At 41.0% G+C, this 22,275-nt stretch overlaps 1 pseudogene; it reads right to left on the bottom strand.

The window, feature by feature from the left end:
* Nucleotides 1–22,275, bottom strand: part of LOC132533990 (polycomb protein EED-like) — a 474,032-nt pseudogene that overhangs the window by 199,905 nt on the left and 251,852 nt on the right.

The following is a 22,275-nucleotide window of genomic DNA, read 5'->3' as shown; positions in this document are numbered from 1 at the left end:
TGTGATGATAACCTTAATTATCCATTGTCTTTTGAACCCTAAGACAACAGAAACCTCACATCTCCACTATACAGCCTATATTTCTCCCAGTCCTGGAACCTTAGGATAGGGCCCACTTTCCCGCATGCCTCTCCCAATCCATATCAAATAATATTGCATCAGCCAATCGCAACCTAATCAAGGCAACAATTGCCACCTCAACATGCTTCAGCTCAGACTGTGTCAGAGACTTCACGTGTGGAATGACAACCCTTCATCTTCATTACTCAGGTGAGAACTTTCCTTTCATAGCTTTCTCTAATTCCATCCCAGGTGGATCTCTTTCTGACAAAGTCCCCAAACCTAGATATACACAAGGTTCTGTGAGAGAGAGCATATGTTGACACGTATCCATAAACAAGTGGAAATATATACCTGAAAGCAGAAGTACACTGGAGTTTGCAGTGACTACCCCCCCCCAACACTTCCTCTCCACTATTCCCACCTTTGGGTCCATGATTGCTCAACAATTTGTTTGACTTTGTATGTTAACTCTCTTCAGCCACCAGGTTCCAGATGCCATCAGGATGCCGGCCAGGCTTCCCTGGACTGAAGACCCCACCAATGTGTCCTGGAGCTCAGCTTCCCCAGAGACCCACCCTACTCGGGAAAGAGAGAGGCAGATTGGGAGTATGCACCAACCAGTGAATGTCCATGCTCAGCGGGGAAGCAATTACAGAAGCCAGACCTTCCACCTTCTGCAACCCACAATGACCCTGGGTCCATGCTCCCAGAGGGATAGAGAATGGGAAAGCTATTAGGGGAGGGGATGGGCTATGGAGATTGGGTGGTGGGAATTGTGTGGAGTTGTACCCCTCCTACCCTATGGTTTTGTTAATTTAACCTTTCTTACATAAAAAATAAATTTTAAAAAAGGATTGTTTCCCAGGACTGCTAATATGATTTATACATAAGTGCTTATAACTATACAGCATAGCACATGTTGTGTAATATTATAATTATAACAAGTACCTATGATGTCATTGCAGTTTTCCTAATAATCAAAATTATGATATGCTACTTTTACTGGGTGGTTAGATGTATAGATGAATTACTAGGAAGATTAGACATGGAAAATCATATTCACAGCTGGGGGGACAGCATAGTGGATCTGCAAAAGACTTTATTATTTATTTTTACTTTTTAACTTATATTTATACAAAGAAAACACTGACAAAAAACATACTAAGAGGGATACAACTTTGCACAGTTCTCACCACCAGAACTCCATATCCCATCCCCTCCCTTGAAAGCTTTCCTATTCTTTATCCCTCCGGGAGTATGGACCCAAGGTCATTATGTGGTACAGAAGATTGAAGGTCTGGCTTCTGTAATTGCTTCCCTACCGAACATGGGCATTGATAGGTCAATCCATACTCCCAATTGGTCTTTCTCTTTCCCTAGTGGGATGGGGTTCTGGGGAAGCAGGGCTCCAGTGTGTATTGGTGGGGTCGTCTTTCCAGGAAGTCCGGTTGGCATAGTGGTAGCATCTGGAACCTGGTGGCTGAAAGAAGAGCTAACATATAAAGCCAAACAAATTGTTGACTAGTCATGAACCCAAAGGCTGAAATAGTGCAGATGAAGAGTTGGGGTGTTTCCATTTTGTATATAGTTAGTAGGTCTATTTTAGTTATATTCGAAAGTGTCCATGAGTGTACTCATGCGTTTTTTTTTTTTTTCCTGAGCCTGACATCTGATATGCAGGTACGCCCAAGTTATTGTCTTGGGAGATGTTGTCATGGCTGGAAAAAAGAACCAGAAAGATGAACTGGGAACATTCTCTACCATTGTTGTTCCATGTTGAAGGCAAGGTCTTATGGGGGCCTGAAAAGGGGTCTATTGTGTTGTTCCTGATAAAGATAACCGGTAACAATGGAGAGAGGGATTTATTTGAGGTCTAGGCCCATCATGTCTGTTTGGGAATATGAGGACTCCCAGACTAGGACCCAACTGATTGGGTGGCCTGATGACTAAAGAGTCATTGTTAATGTATGCCAGTCTCTTGCCCTTATTCGGTGCAAAAGACATTCATTTTTGTTTTCTCTGTTGTCTTTTTTTTTTTTTTTTTTTTGCATCCAGGTTTATTGCTGGGGCTCAATTCCTGCACTATGAATCCACTGCTCCTGGAGGCCATTTTTTCCCTTTTGTTGCCCTTGTTGTTTATCATTCTTTGTTGTTACTATTATTGTTGTTGTCATTGTTGGGTAGGACAGAGAGTACTGGAGAGAGGAGGGGAAGACAGAGAGGGTCAGAGAAAGGTAGACACCTGCAGACCTGCTTCGCCACCTTTGAAGCAACTCCCCTGCAGGTGGAGAGCCTGGGGCTCGAACAGGGTTCCTTACCTGGGTCCTTGCACTTTGTGCCACATGCACTTAACCCGCTGCACTACTGCCCGGCCCCCAGACTTTCATTTTTGAGGGTCTGAAGTCCCAGGTTTGGTCATGAGCACGACCATAAGCCAGAGCTGAGCAGTACTCTAATCTTTCTGTGTCTGTATTTTTCTCTCTTTTTTAAGAAATTATTTATTTGTTCCCTGTTCCCTTGTTTTGTTGTTGTTGTTGTTGTTGTAGTTATTCTTCTTTTCGTTGTTGTTGGATAGGACAGAGAGAAATGGAGAGAGGAGGGGAATACAGAGAGGGGAAAAGAAAGATAGACACCTGCAGACCTGCTTCAGTGTCTGTGAAGTGACTCCCCTGCAGGTGGGGAGCCTGGAGCTCAAACTGGGATGCTTATGCTGGTCCTTGCACATTGTGCCACATGCGCTTAACCCCCTGCGCTCCTGTATTTTTCTCTCTTATTAAAATAAAATATTTTTAAAAGAAGTGATATTATGAACATTCCCCATTACCTAACATTACAAAACCTTTTCTTCATCATCTTAGTTCAGGAGAAAGCTAAACTCTCAGCCATGCAAGTACAGCTGTGACTATGGTATGCAATATATCGGCAACTTAAGTATATGGTACAAAACTTTTTTTTTTTTTTTTTTTGCAAGAGGGATAGGAGGGAGAGAGAGAGAACCAGCTATCACTTTGGTACATGTGCTGTCAGGGACCAAACTCAAGGCCTAATGCTTGAGAGTCCACCACTTTATCCATTATGCCACGTCCCAGAACTGGCACAGAACATTTTGACTAATAACAAGTTATGACTACTCACAAGGTAAATAATTAGTTAGAATTATAATTACAGGGGCTTGGCTGTGGTGCACCTGGTTGAGTCCACATGTTACAGTGTGCAAGGACATATATTCAAGCCCCTGCTTTCCACCTGAAGGGATAAAGTTCACAAGTGGTGAAGCTGTTCTGCAGGTGTCTCCTCTTCTCTCCCTCTTCCCTCTCCACTTCTCTTAGTCTCTATTCAATAATGATAAAGTATAAATAAAGTTTTTTTACAAGTATTTTAAACTATTGAGAATATAGTAAGGGCCAGTATGCTGTAGCCTTGGGTGCTGGACACTTGATTTGTTCAATAGTTATTGATCCTTGTGAAAGTTGTGAAGAGATCAGAGCACTGCCTAGTTCTGGCATATGGTGGTCTTGGCATATGAAGCTGAACCTCAGGGGTTTCAGTCACACAAGCTTGGTGTGCCTCTTGCAGGGCTACCTCCCTGGCCCTGGCTACTGTTTGGGTAAATAAATTTCATAGGTACACAAGCAGTGTCTGGCTGTCACTGCAGAGCTGAGTAGTGAAGCAAAGAGCCAAATAATAAATATTGAGTGGAAGGCATTGCTTTTGTTTGATCACATGCTATACTTTTTTTTTTCTTTTTGCCTCCAAGGTCATTGCTGGGACTTAATTCCTGCATTACAAATCCAAATCCATTGCTCTTGGTGGCCATCTTTGTTCCATTGTTGTTGCTGTTGTTATTGTTGTTGTTTTGGATAGGACAGAAAAATTGAGAGGGGGAGAGTAAGACACCTGCAGACCTGCTTTGCTGCTTGTGAAGCAACCCTCCCTGCAGGTGGGAGCTTGGGGCTTGAATCGGGATTCTTGAGCCGGTGCACTTTGCACTATGTACACTTAACCATGTGTGCCATCACCTCTCCTCACCCCCGTGTAGTTTTTTGATGAAAAGGCTTGTTAAATCTAATGGTATAAAGAGAAATGAGAACTTCTGTGTCAGAAACTTTTATCAGTTCTTGAGAACCCCCATGTGTTGAATTGTAACCCTTTTATTTTTTGAAAACAGTGACTTCTTAACTGACACTTATTAGGTTGATGAAAATGTTTACACTTGTGGGTGGACATCTGATTGCAATACCAGCCATCTTCTGCTGGCTGTGGCTGGATCTAGAGGCATAGTTAGCATTATTAATCCCATAACAATGCAGTGCATAAAGGTAGGTTTCTGGTTCAGTTGTAGTGCAGTAGTACTCCCTCCCTCTCTCCTTCCCTGCTTGTCCCACTTACCCTCTCAGTGCACCCCTGAGTACTACCTCAGAAGTATTTCTCCTCATTCGGGATAGCTTCCTTCAGTACTATGAGGGTCAGGCTCAAACTGGGGCCAAGTGCATGGCCACGTGAGCATACTATGAAAGTAAGTTATGTTTGCCTGTCCTAAAATATTTTTAAGACCTACAGGTATATTTTTTTTGCTCATGAAAGTTTGAGCTCATACCTTTAAATTTACATGAGATATAAATATTTAAAGTTACAGTATAATCTCATTTTTGTTCTTTACACAGCTGATGTCCAAGTTTTTTAAAATATATATATTTATTTATTTTTCCCTGTTATTTCCATTGTTGTTATTATTGCTGTGGGCGCGAGGAATAACATCATTGCAAGACTGGCCAGCTCCTCATGGGGCGCGAGTGCTTCCACACTACGATCATCATCTCTGGCATTATGCTATTCCACTGCAGAATACTGTGCCCCAGTATGCTTCCATAGCCCCCATGTCCACTTGGTCGATTCCAAATTATGTTCCTCCATGAGGATAATTTCTGGAACCATCAGTTCCACCCCGGTTCCATGGCTGCCAGTCCTTAGCAACATCGCCCTGCCAGATATTCATCGGGATGCGGCATCATCGAAGTTCATTTCCCATGTCTACTCTCGACCGGACCTGCCAATATGCGCGGATATCTTCGCCCACCCTGTCCAACGCTTGACGTCTCGTCACCCAATCTGGTCCCCTACGCCTACACTGAACTTCTCTGTTCCAGTCTCTTGGAAACAGAGCTGGCAGTCAGCTGAGGTAAAGAACAAACACCTCATCACAGACCCCTGCAAGCGTCAACCCGGCTTTGACCTAGCACATTATGATTGGGCCCTCCTCTGTTCGCTATCGAACAGGCCATGGCCGGTGCGCCGCTATGTTCCATCGCTGGGGGGCCAGAGATGACCCGAACTGCCCCTGCGGGTACAGACAGACTATGAACCACATAGTCAACGACTGCCACCTCTCCAGATTCAAAGGAGGTCTCGAAACTTTACATCAGGCTCAACCTGACGCTCTTGACTGGCTACGGAAGAAGGGCAAATGCTAGAAGAAGAAAGGAGTGAGCCTACAGGACTAACTCAGCATCCGGTGCTAGTGCCGTGACGAGAGATGACCCGGGGACTTGTGTCTGATAACAATCCATTTATTGAACAGCACATCCAGAATTATAAGGGGTCATAGGAGGAAGTAAATTATCCATTCCAGATATGGTTTGGGAGAACAGGGGCAAAGAGAGGTAATGGGTTGGGAATAGATCAGAGCATTCCTAGCAAATGTTGAGCAAGGGGTTTAGTTGATCAATGGAATGAGGAAAGTAAGGTTATCAATAAATGGCAGACAGAAAGGGTCTTAAGGGCAGAGAGAAGATAGATAATGTAAAATTAAAGGGACCGGAGTGGGTGGAGGAGTAAGGAAAATGCTCCTAGTTATTGTTTGACGGAGCCAAACAATAATATATGGGTCATATGTGATCAAGAAAGATGAACTCCCATTTACCTCTGAGTAAGTAAACCATCTGGTTTGGGAACAAGGAAATGGGCTGCGTTCAGAGTCTTTGTGAGGCAGGGAGAGTGACAGAAGGGACATTTCCTGGTGGTCGTTTTCTTCCATGCTCACTCTCAGGTAGAGAGAGACTAATAGGAAGGTCATGCCATCTAGACCCCAATTTTTCAATAGGAGGTCCCACACCATGCTCAGCCGTATCCTCACAATTTCCCTACACTAAGATATATACATTTAATCCTACACTGGATCATCAGGTAATTTCACTTTTATTAAAGGATCCTTCAATCTTCCAAAGGAAGAGTTTACATTCCCATAAGCAGTATAATAAAGTCCCTTTGTCTCCACTACTTTACCCAACATTTGTCATCTCTTGTTTTGTTGATGTAGGTCATTCTCCAGGTTTAATGTGGAATCTCAGTGTGTGACTTTAGTTTGTGTGTGATCAATACTGGGTCACAGGAAATTAGAGGACATAGTTCTACACCACACCCACCACCAAAGTTCTGTGACCCAATCACAACTGTACTCACACAGTATGGGTTTTTTTCCTTTTTTTTTTTTTTTTCTCTTATTCATGAGTATCAGTTCTCTAGATTCCACAGGATTCTAACTATCTGGTAATTGTCTTTTATCTCTTTACTAATTGTCGAATCATCAGGTAATGAAATCTCAGTGGTAAGGTAAGTGGAATCACAGTGTAGTTTCAATATGCAATTCTCTAATGTTACGTATTTCTTCAGGTGTCTGTGGGCCATGTGAACCTCTTCTTTCAACAACTGTTCAGTTATTTGGCCACATTTTTGTGTTTGTTTTTTTTCCTCCAGAGTTATTGCTGTGGCTCAGTGCCTGCACCATGAATCCACTGCTCCTATAGATTATTTTTTTCCCCTTTTGTTGCCCTTGTTGTTTTATCATTGTTGGGGTTATTGTTATTGTTGTTGTTATTGATGTTGTTGTTGTTGGATAGAACAAGGAGAAATGGGTAAAGGAGGGGAAGACAGAGAAAGGGAGGGAAAGATAGACACCTGCAGACCTGAATTACCTCCTGTGAAGCGACTCCCCTGCAGATGGGGAGCTGCGGACTCAAACTGCGATCTGTGATCCGTGCCATGTGTGCTTAACCCACTGTGCCATTGCTCACCCCCCTTGGCCACAATTTTTTTAAAAGTCTTCTTAGTGATTTCATCATGATTAACAAGACTACAGAATAATAGAAGGACAACACCACACTTGCCACCACCAGAGTGCCACATCCCATTCCCTATGTTGGAAGATTCCCTATTCTTTATCCCTCTGGGAGTATGGACCAAAATTCTTTACAGGCAATCTATAACCCCAGGCTGTTCCTATCTTTACCTAATGGGGCAAGGTTCTGGGGAGGTGAGGTTCCAGGACACATTAGTGATTCTGTCTGCCCATGGAAATCAGAATGGCATCATTGTATAATCTTCAACGTGGTGGGTGAAAGGCATTAAGATATAAAGCATGACAAATTGTTTAATGAACAGGAACATGAAAGTAAGAAGAGAACAGATAGCAGTCCGGGAGGTGAGGCAGAGATAAAGCTTTGCACTCGCAAGCATGGGATCCCGAGTTCTATCCCTAGCAGCACATGTGCCAGCATGATGTCTGGTTCTTTCTCTCTCCTCCTATCTTATTCATAAATAAATAAAATCCTTTTAAAAAATGATAGAACAGATAAAACCAGAGGTCCTCATATGGAAAGAAACTAGGAAAGTCTATTTTAGGTAGTATCCAAGGCTTGGGTCATATTTTTATTGCTTTTTTCCCCCTTGTAATTTGTACCAGTTCCCTATAGATATTTAGGATCAGTCACTTCTACAAGTAGGAAGTGCAAATATCTTCTCCTAATTACTGTGTCACCCGGTTATCTTTGGATAGCTTTTTCAATGTGTAGAAGCTTTTTAGCTTGACGCAGTACAATTAATTTACTCATTTTCATTCATGTCCATAGAGTTGAGTCTCCAAATACATTTTGAAGTGAAGATCCTACAAAATGTTACCAATGAAGGTGACTGTGACAGAGCCCACAGCGCACAACTCTGGATACTTGCTTTTATAGAACACATTCTTGACATTAAAGAAAAAAAAATATTGAGTTGGGGTAGAAAGAAATTGAGATAGAAGATAGAGATGCAGAGAGAAAGAGACATCTGCAGCACTGCTTCACCTTTTGTGATGCATTCCCCCTGCAGGTGGGGGCAGAAGGCAAGGACCTAGGCTTGAACTGAGTGTTTGTGTATTGTCATGTCTGCCCTACCAACTGTGCCACTGCCTGGTCCCCATTCTTGACATTTGTAGATCAACACATCTCTCTTTTCTTTTCCTTTTTTCTGGTACCTGGGACTTTGGAGGCTCAGGCATCAGAGTCTCTCTGCATAACCATTATATTATCTATCCTACCTCTCCCCCTTTATTATCTCTTTAACACATTTGTCACATAGTTTATAACCCATATTTATATCTGTCAGCTAGAGATTATGTGTCATTCTTTGGAAGGCACCAGACCCCAGTAAGAGTGTTAACTTCACTAGAAGGAAGAAGAGTTTCTGTTGCCAGCATGGCTCTCCATTATGTTTCCCCAGAGTTCTCACCCCTGCCTTGAGTGCCTGTGCTCCTGGTGAAACCCGGCTTCCTGTGTGCCTCCCTGAGGAGACTTCTTGACTCCCAAACCTCTCTCTTCCTCTGTGGATCTGCATGAAAAAGGTCATCATGGAGAGTATGATGGTAGTGCAGCAGGTTAAGCGAACAGAAGAACCAAGTAAGGATCCTGGTTAGAGCTCCCTGCTCCCCACCTGCAGGGCAGTAGTCTCTTCACAGGCAGTGAAGCAGATCTGCAGGTGCCTACCTTTTTCTCCCCCTCTCTGCTTTCCCTCCTCTCCATTTCTCTCTGTCCTATTGAACAATGATGACATCCACAACAAAATCACTACAACAGTGTAAAAACAAGGGCAATGAAAGTGAATATAAAGAATAAAAAATAAATAAAACATTATATATGAAAATAAAAATAAAGGGCATTTAAAATTGTGAAGAAAAAAAGTTTTGGCTGGTATTTCATGTACTTTTTATTCTTACTTCATTGTCACTTAGGTATCACTGGTGCTCAGTGCCTGCACAAATCCATGAGAGCTTTCTAGACAACCAATTTTTTCAATGCGGATCAACAATGGCAGAGAATCTTCCATCCTCTGAAGGGAGACTAGACAACATACTCTATGCTCCACATGTGGAAGACGGGTCCTGAAACTGGGGTAACTTGGAACGTTCCTACTCATGACCACAGAATGTGAGCTCAGATCTACAGGGATGAAGAGGTCACACAAGATCCTAATTCAAATATAGGCCCCATATCAGATCAAATCGATGGGGTTTACAGTCAACAATATTTATTCAGTTTCCCATATTTGGGAGTACTTTACTCCCACATCCAGCTTTCTGCTCCTTTTTATAGCCATGACAACATCTCCCCAGACAATATCTTGGGCCCACCTGCATGTCAGACTCTAGGCTCAGAAAAACAATAAATAAATAAATAAATAAATAAATAAATAAATATAAAAAAAAACAGGAGTATAGTCATAGACCCTTTGGAATATAACTAAAATAGGGCTACCATCTACAAAACTAAGACCCTCGAATCTTCATCTGCACTATTCCAGCCATTAGGTTCATGATTAGTCAACAATTTATTTGGCTTTATATGTTAGCTCTTCTTTCAGTCACCAGGTTCCAAATGCTACCACGATGCCAACCGCACTTTCCTGGACAGATGACCCACCAATACACACTGGAGCCCTGCTTCCCCAGAACCTCATCCTACTAGGGAAAGAGAAAGACGGGCGAGGAGTATGGACTGACCTGTCAATTCCCATGTTTGGGGGGAAGCAATTACAGAAGCCAGACCTTCAAACTTTTGCACCACATAATGATGCAGGGTCCAGATTCCCAGAGCGATAAATAATAGGGGAGCAGCAGCAGATCTATTTCTCTCCTCTCCTCTCCTCTCCTCTCCCAGATCAACTAGGAATATCAAAGGGGACCACATGGGACAGAAACCAGACAGGACAAGAATGACTATAGGAACCCACAAAATGACTGGGGAGTACAAACACGTGTGGCTGGTGGCGGAGAGGTGCCTAGGGAAAGACTAAGTGGCTGGTAACAGTCCCTCAGTTGATCAGTTGAAAAACCACCTCCAGTCTTTTCCACCAACAAAGGGAGAGCTGAAGGTAGGAGAGGACTTCCCGGAGACTCACCAAGTGCATCTCTGAGTCTTCATTGCTACTGCACTCAGAATCTGGAGCAGGGGCAGGGAGGGACACCAGATATCTAACCGGGAAACCTATACCTCCATGGCAAAGCTGTCAGGCTGTGAAAGTCTCTTTGCATAATCACTGGAGTATCTCTGCCACACCCTGCTTTATCTCTTGGTCAGGAGTCAGTGAATAAGCTAAGAAGCCTATTTGTAGTTTAAAAGCCCTCAGGCTCCCATAGGTAACAGGGAAGAAAAATAAATAGTCTTTTAAACCACTGAGCTCCAACTCAGGGATTAAAAACTATTGAAACAACAGTTAACTTTCACCACTGTGAATCCTTTAATTACCTTATGTAGACACAAGTCAATCCAGGAAATAGTGATCAGTAATTTGAAAAGTATTGAGAGAGGGAACTCATAACATAATATATAAAATGGTTAAACCAACAAGAAGAAATAATGGAGAAACAAACCAGGACAAGAGTCCAGTTAAAAGCTCCCCAAAGTGTGAAGTACAAAATAATGAGTTCAACATCCAAACATTAGCCAAGGAAATAATCACAGCAGTGAGTAAAGAGTTTGAAACAATTGTAATCTGAAATACAGGAACAACAAATGAGACTCTGGAAGAAAACACTAACTATCTCAAGGTTATCAGAGAGCCAAAAGCTGAAGTAGCTGAGCTAAGAACACAACTAGCTGAACAAGCTAAAACAGTATCAGAAAAGGGTAACAAAATAGATGAACTCCAGAAAAAAGTAGAGGGCAGAGTGAATAGAACAAATGTGGCTGAAGACAGAATTAGCAAGATCGAGGATGAATTAGAGACAACTCCAAAAAAAAAATAAGAGCTCTCAAAAAGAGATTAAGAGATGCTGAAAACAACAACAGAATCCTATGGGATGACTTCAAAAGAAACAAAGTACACATTATTGGCTAACCAGAAGAAGAAAGAGAGGGAGAGGAAGAAAGCATTTCTCAGGCCATAATAGCAGAAAACTTCTCTAGTCTAGACAACATCAAAGACATAAAGATTCAAGAAGCCCAGAGGATCCCAAATAGAATTAACCCAGACTTAAAGACATCAAGAGACATCTTATTTAGAATGGAAAGGAAGAAGGATAAAGAAAGGATCCTGAAGGCTGCAAGAGAAAAACAAAGAATCACCTACAGAGGAAAACCCATAAGATTAGCAGCAGAGTTCTCCACAGAAACACTACAAGCCAGAAGAGAATGGCAAGATATCTATTGAGTGCTCAATGAGAAAGGCTTTCAACCAAGAATACTATATCCTGCTAGACTGTCATTCAGACTAGATGGAGGCATCAAAACCTTCTCAGACAAGCAACAGTTGAAGGAATCAACTATCAACAAGCCTGCCCTGAAAGAAGTTCTAGAAACATTCAGACCACCATAAATAGGTCATTTATCAGAACACTCCAAAACTCTACAAGAATGGCATTAAAATATCATCAATCTTTGAGAAATGCCAATAAAGTTCAATGGACTGAATTCACCTATTAAAAGACACAGGGTATGAAGATGGATCAGAAAACACAACCCAACAATATGCTGTCGACAGGAAACCCTCCTAACTCAACAAGACACAGACTCAACGTGAAACGATGGAAAACTAACATACAAGCCATTGACCCACAAAAAAGGGCAGGAACAGCTATTCTCATATCTGACACGATATACTTCAAAATAGATATGATTAAAAAAGACAGGAATGGACACTACTTAATGCTCAGAGGATCAGTCAATCAGTCAGTCAAGAGGACTAAACAATTATTAACATCTATGCACCCAATGAGAAGCCATCTAAATACATCAAACATCTACTGAAAGAGCTATAGCAATATATGAACAGCAACACAGTCATAGTAGGGGACGTCAATACCACACTGTCTCAACTACAGATTATCCAGGTATAAAATCAATAAAGACATAAGGAAGCTAAATGAAGAGATAGATAAACTAGAACTATTGGACATTTTCAGAGTCATTGATCCCAAGAAACTGGAATACACATTTTACTCAAATCCACATGGGTCATTCTCAAGGATAGACCATATGTTATGCCACAAAGAAAGCATAAGCCAATTCAAAAGCATTGAAACCATCCCCAGAATCTTCTCAGACCCCAGTGGAATTAAATTAACACTTAACAATCAACAAAAGATTAGTAACAGTCCCAAAATTTGGAAGGTCAAAAGTACACTTCTTAACAACTTCTGTGTCAAAGAGGAAATAAAGGAAGAAATCAAACTGCTTCGAGACTTCAATGAAAATGAAGACAAAAGCTATCCAATTATTTGGGACACAGCTAAGGCAGTACTTAGAGGGAAGTTCATAGCTATACAAGCACACATTAGGAAACAAGACAAAGCACAAATAAACAGCCTGACTGAACATCTTAAAGACCTAGAAGAAGAAGAACAAAGGAACCCTAAAGCAACCAGAAGGACAGAAGTCACTAAAGTTAGGCAGAAATAAATAACACTGAGAATAAGAAAACCATACAAAAGATCAATGAAAATCAATGAAAGTAAATGTCAGTTCTTCGAAAGAGTGAACAAAATTGACAGTCCTTTAGCCAGACTTACAGAACAAAAAAAGGAGAAGACAAAATAAATTGGACACTAAAAAAGAGACACAGCAGAAATTCAACATATCAGGAAAGGCTTCTATGAACAACTATATGCTACCAAGCTAGAGAACCTAGAAGAAATGGATGATTTCCTAGATACCTACCAACTTCCAAAACTAAGTAAAAAGGAAGTGGATAACATGAACAGGTCTATCACAGCTAATGAAATTGAAACAGTTATCAAAAGTCTTCCCAAAAATTAGTCCTGGGCCAGATGGTTTTGCAAATGAATTCTACAAAACCTTCAATGAAGAACTAATACCTCTACTTTTAAACGTCTTCCAGAAGATTGAAGACACTAGAATACTCCCTGCCAGCTTCTATGAAGGCAACATAACTCTGATACGAAAAGCAGACAGGGACACATCCAAAAAAGTCACCACAGACCAATATCTCTTATGAACATAGATGCTAAAATATTGAACAAAATTCTAGCCAACCTGATACAGCAGTATATTAAAAAGATTGTTCATCATGACCAAGTGGGGTTTATCCCAGGCATGCAAGGTTGGTTTAATATACATAAGTCAATCAATGTGAGCCAACACATCAACAAAAGCAATATCAAAAACCACATGGTCCTATCAATAGATGCAGAGAAAGCCTTTGACAAAATACAACATCCCTTTATGATCAAAACAGTACAAAAATGGGAATAGATGGGAAATTCCTCAAGATACTATAGTCTATATATAGCAAACCTACAGCCAACATAATACTCAATGGTGAAAAACTGGAAGCATTTCCCCTCAGATCAGGTACTAGACAGGGCTGCCCACTATCACCATTACTATTCAACATAGGGTTGGAAGTTCTTGACATAGCAATCAGGCAGGATCAAGGAATTCAAGGGAGACAGGTTGGAAGAGAAGAAGTCTAAGTCTCCCTATTTGCAGATGGCATGACAATATAAACAAAAAAACCTAAGGAATCTAGCAATAAGCTTTAGGAAATAATCAGGCAATGCACTAAGGCTTCAGGGTACAACATTAACATACAAAAGTCAGTGGCATTCCTCTATGCAAACGCTAAATTAGAAGAAGAGGAAATCCAGAAATCAATTCATTTTATTATAGCAACAATAACAACAAAAAAGAACAAGAAAACATCTAGGAAAAAACCAAACCAAAGAAGTGAAAGACTTGTATAATGGAAATTATGGGTCATTACTAAAGGAAATAGAAAAAACACAAAGAAGTGTAAAGACATTCCATGTTCATTGGTTGGAAGAATTAGCATCATCAAAATGAATATACTACCCCCAGAGCCATAGAAAAAATAATTCTATCCCCATCAAGATCTCAACCACATTTTTAAGAGAATAGAACAAATGCTACAAATGCTTATTTGGAAGCAGGAAATATCTAGAATTGTCAAAACAGTCATGAGAATACAAGTCCATGAAGGATGATAGAGGGCCTAGTGGGGATTGTATTGTTATATGGGAAACTGGAGAATGTTATGCACGTGCAAACTATTGTATTTACTGTTGAATGTAAAACATTAATTCCCCAATAAAGAAATAGAAACAAAAAAGAAAGAACAGAACTGGAGGCATCACACTCCTAGATCTAAATTGTATTATAGAGCCATTGTCATAAAAACTGCTTGGTAATGGAACATGAATAGACACACAGACCAGTGGAATAGTATACTGAGAGCCCAGAAGTAAGACCCCACATCATGGAAATCTAACCTTTGACAAAGGTGCCCAGACTACTAAGTGGGGAAAAAATGAGTCTTTTCAATAAATGGAGTTGGAAAAAATGGGTTGAAACATGCAGAAGAATGAAACTGAAACTCTATATTTCACCAAATACAAAAGTAAATTCCATGTGGACCAAGGACTTGGACTTGGATTTTAGACAAGTAACTAGCACAACTTAGAAGAAACTATTGGCGGAACTCTTTTCTGCATAAATTTTAAAGACATCTTCAATGAAACTAATCCAATTAAAAAGAAGACTAAGGCAAGTAAAAACCTATCAGACTTCATCATATTTAAAAGCTTCTGCACAGCAAAAGGAACCAATGGGGTGTATTGGATCGACCTTCCCGTGGTGCACCCCCTGAGTACCCATTCATTGGGGAAACTGACGATCCTTCCTAGCCGACTGAATCCACATGGATCCCAGTCACTTTCAAAGCCATTTAACTGGCTACAGAAGAAGGGCAAACGCTAGAAGAAGAAGGAACCAATAGCCAAAGAAAGACAGCCCTCTTTACATGACAAACATCAGAGAAGAGTTTAATAACCAAAATATATAAAGAGCTTGCCAAACTCAATCACAAGAAAACATATATCCCCTTTCAAAAATGGGGAGTGAACAGGGACAGAATATTCACCACAGAAGAGGTCCGAAAGGCCAAGAAACACATTAAAAAGTGCTCCAAGTCTTTGATTGTCAGAGAAATGCAAATGAATACAACAAAGAGATACCACTTCTCTCCTATAAGAATGTCATACATGAGAAAAGGTAGCAGCAACAAATGCTACAGAGGTTGTGGGGTCAAAGGAACCCTCCCGCACTTCTGGTGGGAATGTGAATGGTCCAACCTCTGTGTAGAACAGTATGCAGAACTCTCAGAAGGCTAGAAATGAACCTATCCTATGATCCTGAAATTCCACTCCTGGGGATGTATCCTAAGGAACCCAACACACCCACCCAAAAAGATCTGTGTACACATATATTATTGGCAGCACAATTTTTAATAGCCAAAACATGGAAGCAACCCAGTTGTCCAAGAACAGATGAGTGAATGAGCAAGTTGTAGACTGGAGTTGGTGTATTGCACCAAAGTAAAAGACTCGGGGGGGAGGGGGGTGGGGTGGGCGGTTGTAGAGTACAGGCTCAAAAAGTATGACAGAGGACCTCGTGGGGTTCTACTGTTATATGGAAAACTGGGAAATGTTATGCATGTACAAACTATTGTATTTACTGTCAAATGTAAAACATTAATTCCCCAATAAAGAAAGTAAAAAAAATTTAGAACAGAAAGACTACATGCTTGAAGATTGGGGTTCAAGCCGTTAGCCCCCAACTGTAGGGGGGAGATTCACAAGTGGTGGATTAGTGTTGCAGGTGTCTCTCCTCCTTCTCTATTTGTCTCATCTTTTATCAAAAAAGGAAAATATGGTGGGTAGGAGTGATAGATTTTCTGTGGAGGCAGCAAGCACCAGCAATAAGCTTAATGGGAAGAAGGAAAGAAGAAGAGAAGAAAGAGGAGGAGGAGGAGGAGGAGGAGGAGGAGGAGGAGGAGGAGGAGGAGAAGTAAAAGAAAAGAAAAAGAAAAAAAAGGTGTTTTAGGTTTCATAAACACGATTACAAATGGGAGTGAATCATTTTAAGGCCTTCCATTGTAATGCTCCATGACTTACTCCATTACTCTACTTGGTGAGCATATGCTCGGTTTGTGTTTTGTGTAGTGTCAAGCACACTGTACCATCTTTACAAATCACTAAACACTGCATGAAAAGAATGATCAATTATGCACAGTCAGTAAGTAAATTTTCTTTATTTTTTTTTTTTGCCTTCATGGTTATTTACTTTTTAAAAAATTTCTTTATTGGGGACATACATTCATTTATGCTGATTGTATGTCCTCAATAAAGAAATTTTTCAGTATCCACACTTGAGGATAAGTAGTCTGATTAGCAACAGAATTTGATAACACAAAAGCATTACATTGTATGGGGTATTTATTTTGGAAATCACAATTTTTCCTCTATCAGACAAAATCACCTTCAGTTCTAGGCCCCTTGGTGTCCAAAGACTTCAATTGGTTTATAGGAGAAAGAAAATTACAAATTGTGTCTGAGAATGCATGGTTCTTCAATATGCGCCCTGCTACTTCACTATTTCATCTTTCCCCACCCAAAAGCTCATTGCATTTGTAACTCCAGGAAATTCACTTCACTGGGCAACTGTTTAGTCATCTTAAGATTATTATGAATACTTACAACTTTATTTAAAGCCTCAGCAAAGAAAAAATATGAAGAGACTTGTAGTCATCTCTGAAAGTAGTGGCTGTTTCACTGCCATAATCAGTAAGGATGTAGGCAGAGAGTGAGTTAACTGCCAGTACTATGCACAAGAATAAAAGCAAAGAGGCAAAGAAGTAAGAGTGAGAACTGATGTTTGCAGAGGACAGTCAGCAGTGTGCATAGGAAATGTATGATTAGAAGCAATGCGTTTTGATGGTGTAAAGAAATGTCACATCAGAGGATCTGGAGAAATACCTCACAGGTCACACTGGCTGGTGTTTGAGACCACTGGGGTAACAAAGCTGATGTCATGTGCATAGTGGAGATGAGGCACAAGCCTAAGAGTATATGGTGAACTTCCAGAACAGGGTAAAGGCAGTGAAAGCTCCATGGTCGTGGAAATGATGATGATGAAGACAACGTGGTAGCTAAACTGAACTCAAGAGTTCGTGAAGACAGCTCTACTATTTGTATTCTGACCTTAATCAGTGCTGAGACACTGAAATGTCACTCAGAAACAATAGGATGCTCTGGATTTCTCCACCCCACCACTACCTTGTATTAAGAAATCAATTAAATAATTTTATAAATCTTTTTCAACCTTATATTTATTTATTATTGAATGCAGAGAAATTGAAAGGGGAGGTGGGGCTAAAAAGGGAAAGAGGGGGTCGTGCAGTAGTGCAGTGGGTTAAGTGCACATGGTGCAAAGCACATAAAGATGATGGTACACAGCCCCCAACCACCACCTGCAGGGGAGTCGCTTCATAAGTGGTGAAGCAGGTATGCAGGTGTATATCTTTCTCTCCACTTTTCTGCCTTCCCCTCCTTGCTGGGCTAGCTTCACCAAAGAAAGAGACGAGGAACTCGTGGCAGTGTGGTCATACAATTCCTTATTGATCCGGTTATCCCAGAATCAGGAGTGAGCACAGTGAGTTTAGGCCACATGGAGCTAGCAAAATAGCCACCTCCCGCTATGCACTCCAGCCCATCTCCTGGCCAGAACTTGGAAGAGAAAGAGCGTGAAACCAGAAGAGCAGCAAGCTTTATAGGGTACAAAACAGAAGTGGCAAGCCTGAAATGGAAATTGCTAGGAAAGGAGGTGGGGAGAGTAAAAAGTATGCTGGGAAGATGGAAGCATCCTTAGCAACTGCTGCAATGGTTTTAACTGAATTAGCAATACCCTGCGGGTATAAATTGGTGGGGATCTTTCAGGCAACACAATGATTATGTAAATAGACCATAGTGTCAACAAGGGAGCAGGGAGCAGAGCAAGGAGGACTGGCTTTAAGGCCTGACACCTCCTCTCTTGATTGATCTCTGTTCTATCCAACAACAATGACAACAATAATAATAACAATAAACAATAAGGGAAACAAAAGGGAAAATAAATATGTTCTAAAAAGCTTGGACATCAGCTGTATAAAGAACAAAAATAGGATTGTACTGCAACTTTAAATATTTATAACTCATGTAAATTTACAGGTATGAGCTCAAACTTTCAAGAACAGAAAAAAATATACCTCTAGGTCCTAAAAACATTTTAGGACAGGCAGAAATAACTTACTTTCATAGTATGCTTACTTGGCTATGCACTTGTCCCCAGTTTGAGCCTGGCCCCCATAGTACTGAAGGAAGCTTCAGTGCTATAATGGCTTTCCCTAATGAGGAGAAATCTTCTGAGGTGGTACTCATGGGTTTAAGTTTATACTGACATTTGCCACCAGATACTAACCACAGGCATGATAACAAAGTAAAGGGAGTAGCTCAGTTCATTAGATCACTAGTCCATACATCTGAAATCCCAGAGGCTGATGGTTCAATTCCTGGGATTTCTTTAGGTCACAGCTGGACAATGCTCTGGTATATCATAACAATTTAAATAGATAAGTGAAACTTTTAAATATTGTTGAAAATTTTAATTTGACAGCACAAGGAAATCAAGAGAGGAGAAGGCATAATGGTTATGCAAAAAGACGTTCATTCCTGAGGTACCAGAATCTCAGGTTTAATTCCTAGCACCACAAGCCTGAGCTGAATACTGCTCAGGGGGGAGGTGCAGGGGGAACTTCCCTAGTGTGGGTGTGAACCTGGATCTGCTCATAATAATGTGTACACTTGACAGAACAGTAAAATCTTGGGGAGAAGGTTGAAAGGAAGGGGATCATGTAGATGTATAAGATTCCTATATTAAACCCAAAATACCAGGTGCCTGCCTGACACCCTAGACTCAATTCCTGGCATCATACATGACAAATCTCTGCTCTGCTCTTATGTATTCTTTCTCATGAGAAAATACAGGAAGTATTTTAATTCCTTACCATCACTTTTATGGTCCTGTCTCTCCACAATGTTCAGATAACAAAGCTCCCAGAGAATTATTATATTATTCTTTAGAGACTGGGAGATGGGGAGTGAGGGGCAAACAGCATTATGGTTATGCAATGAATCCCTTATGCCTGATGCTTCCAAGTCCCAGGTTCATTCCCCCACACCACCATAAACAAGAGATTAGCAGTTTTCTGGTAAAGAGAGACGGACAGAGAGATAGAGATAGAGAGAGAGAGAGAAGAGGATGGGTTAGGGAGGAGAGGGGAAGAGACACCACAGCATTTCTTGACCCTTGTGAAGTCTCCCCCAAACAGATGTTCCCATGTGCTGGTCAGGGGCTTAAATTCTGATCCTCAAGCATGGTAATGTACACTGCTGTCTACAAGGTAAGGTGTCTCCCAGCCCCACAAAAAATAAAAAATTAATTTAATTAAATAGATTTTAAGGAAAAGCCATGGCCCAGAAGGTGGCACAGTGCCAAAAGTGTCGGGTTCAAGAGCATCAGGTTATGTGCAAGAATGATGCTCTAGCTCTCTCTTCTCAACTACCCATGTGTAAATAACTACATCTTAAAAAAAGAAAGAAAAGAAAAAGGTGGGGTACATTGTCACTGATAACCACCAGCAGCAATCTTGATGACAAAAAAGAAAGAAAAAAAAAAAAGAGGAAATCACAGGGTCAAAGAGTCAATGGAAAAACACATGCCGACCATATGTGAGGCCCTGCATATAAACAAGGAAAAATAGAACAGAAAAAAAAAATTCAGGCCCAGGTAGTGACACAGCTGCTTAGGCACACACACTATAGTGAGAAAGGACTCAGGTTCAAGGCCCTGGTCCCTACCTGCAAAGGGAGAGCTTTACAAGTTCTTCTAGCGCTTGCCCTTCTTCCGTAGCCAGTCAACAGCGTCAGGTTGAGCCTGATGTAAAGTTTCGAGACCTCCTTTGAATCTGGAGAGGTGGCAGTCGTTGACTATGTGGTTCATAGTCTGTCTGTAGCCACAGGGGTAGTTCAGGTCGTCTCTGGCTCCCCAGCGATGGAACATAGCGGCGCACCGGCCATGGCCTGTTCGATAGCGATTGAGGAGGGCCCAATCATAAAAAATAAAAAAAAGCCGGGTTGATGCTTTCAGGGGTCTGTGATGAGGTGTTTGTCTGTTTGCTTTACAAGGAATGAAGCAGGGCTTCAGGTGTCTCCCTGCCTCTACACAATAAAAAATATTTTAAATCTTTGTTTCTTCTTTATTTTAAAAAGGTACTTATTTATTTATGATAGGAGGGAAAAGAAAGAGAGAGAGAGGGAATTGGTCAGTAGTGCAGCAGGTTAAGCAAGTGGTGCAAAGCCCAAGGACTGACAAAAGGATCCCTGTTTGACCTCCCATCTCTCCACCTGCAGGGGAGTTGCTTCACAAGACGTGAAGCAAGTCTGCAGGTGTCTATGTCTATATTTCTCTCCCCCTCTCTGTCTTCCCCATCTCTCTCCATTAATCTCTGTCCTATCCAACCACAGCAGCAGCAATAACAACAATAACTACAACATAAAACAAGGACAACAAAAGGGAATAAATAAATATTAAAATATTTAAAATAAAAGAGAGAGAGAGGAAGAACCAGAGAGCATCACTCTGGCACAGGTAATACTAGGATTGAAGGAAGAACCTCAGACTTAAGACTCCAACACATTACCCACTACACCACCTCTATAGTCAACAGAAATTTTATAATTGTGGACAGAAGCTACAGTCCTCTAGTCTTCTTGCTCTCATAAAAAAATAAATAAATAAATAAACCATACCCAAATAAATAGGACTACACGTACTTTTACTTTTCTTACCTTTACTTACTGACAGGAGAAGATTTGGATCCCTTGGGTGGAATTTCAGCTCATTAATAGCATTTCCATGACCAACATAGTACTAGAATAAATTAAACATTTCCAGTTTCACATTTAGACATCAATAAGTTTTCCCTTAGTCTTAAGAGAATGGGGAAATAAGGGTGAGGTAGATAGCATAATGGTTACATGAAGAGACTCTCATGCCTGAGGCTCTGAAGTCCCAGGTTCAAACCCTCACACTACCATAAGCCAGAGCTGAGCAGTGCTCTGGTGTAAAAATAAAAAAATAAAAGAAAGAAATTGGGAAAATAGTTTCACTTTGAACAATACTTCTTAGTCTTGATTATGACTTGAAGTTACCCCTATTCTTAGATGGAAAAAAACTCACAAGACTCACCTATAGCCACTCCAGTTCGGGTTAGATTAGCCAAGGCACAAACAAAGATTGAAAAGAGACTCCGATGTGCCCCAGGATGAAACCTTTAGATTGGCAAAAGTTCTTAGCAAGTCCCAAAACCTAGATAGACACCAGTATCTGTGAGAGAGAACATATGTTCAAATGTATCCATAAACTAGTGTAAAATATATACCTGAAAGCAGAAGTACACTAGAGTTTACAGTGAGTACCCCCCTAACACTTCCTCTCCACTATTCCAACCTTTGTGTCCATGATAACTCAACAATTTGTTTGGCTTTGTACGTTAACACTCTTTTCAGACACCAGGTTCCAGATCCCAACAGGATGCCAGCAGGCTTCCCTGGATTGAAGACCCCACCAATGTGTCCTGGAGCTCCGGTTCCCCAGAAACCCACCCTAATAGGGAAAGAGAGAGGCAGACTGGGAGTATGGACCAACCAGTGAACGTCCATGTTCAGCTGGGAAGCAATTACAGAAGCCAGACCTTCCAACTTCTGCAACCCACAATGACACTGGGTCCATGCTCCCAGAGGGATAGAGAATGGGGAAGCTATCAGGGGAAGGGGTGGGATATGGATATTGGGTGGTGGGAAATGTGTGGAGTTGTACCCCTCCTACCCTATGGCTTTGTTAATTTATCCTTTCTTAAAAAAATAAAAATTAAAAAAATTAAAAAAAATTCTTAGCAAAGCTTCAAGGCAGTGTAGTTCATGTGAGTATCTTGTAATATGGAATCACTCTTCTGTTACTAGTGATTTACGCTTTCAGAATAAGGCAAGAG

This window comes from Erinaceus europaeus, chromosome 17 (genome assembly GCF_950295315.1).
Source record: "Erinaceus europaeus chromosome 17, mEriEur2.1, whole genome shotgun sequence".
In the NCBI taxonomy this organism is placed as follows: domain Eukaryota; kingdom Metazoa; phylum Chordata; class Mammalia; order Eulipotyphla; family Erinaceidae; genus Erinaceus; species Erinaceus europaeus.
The sequence above is the reverse complement of the archived record's forward strand: the minus strand, read 5'-3'. Positions and strand labels throughout refer to the sequence as shown.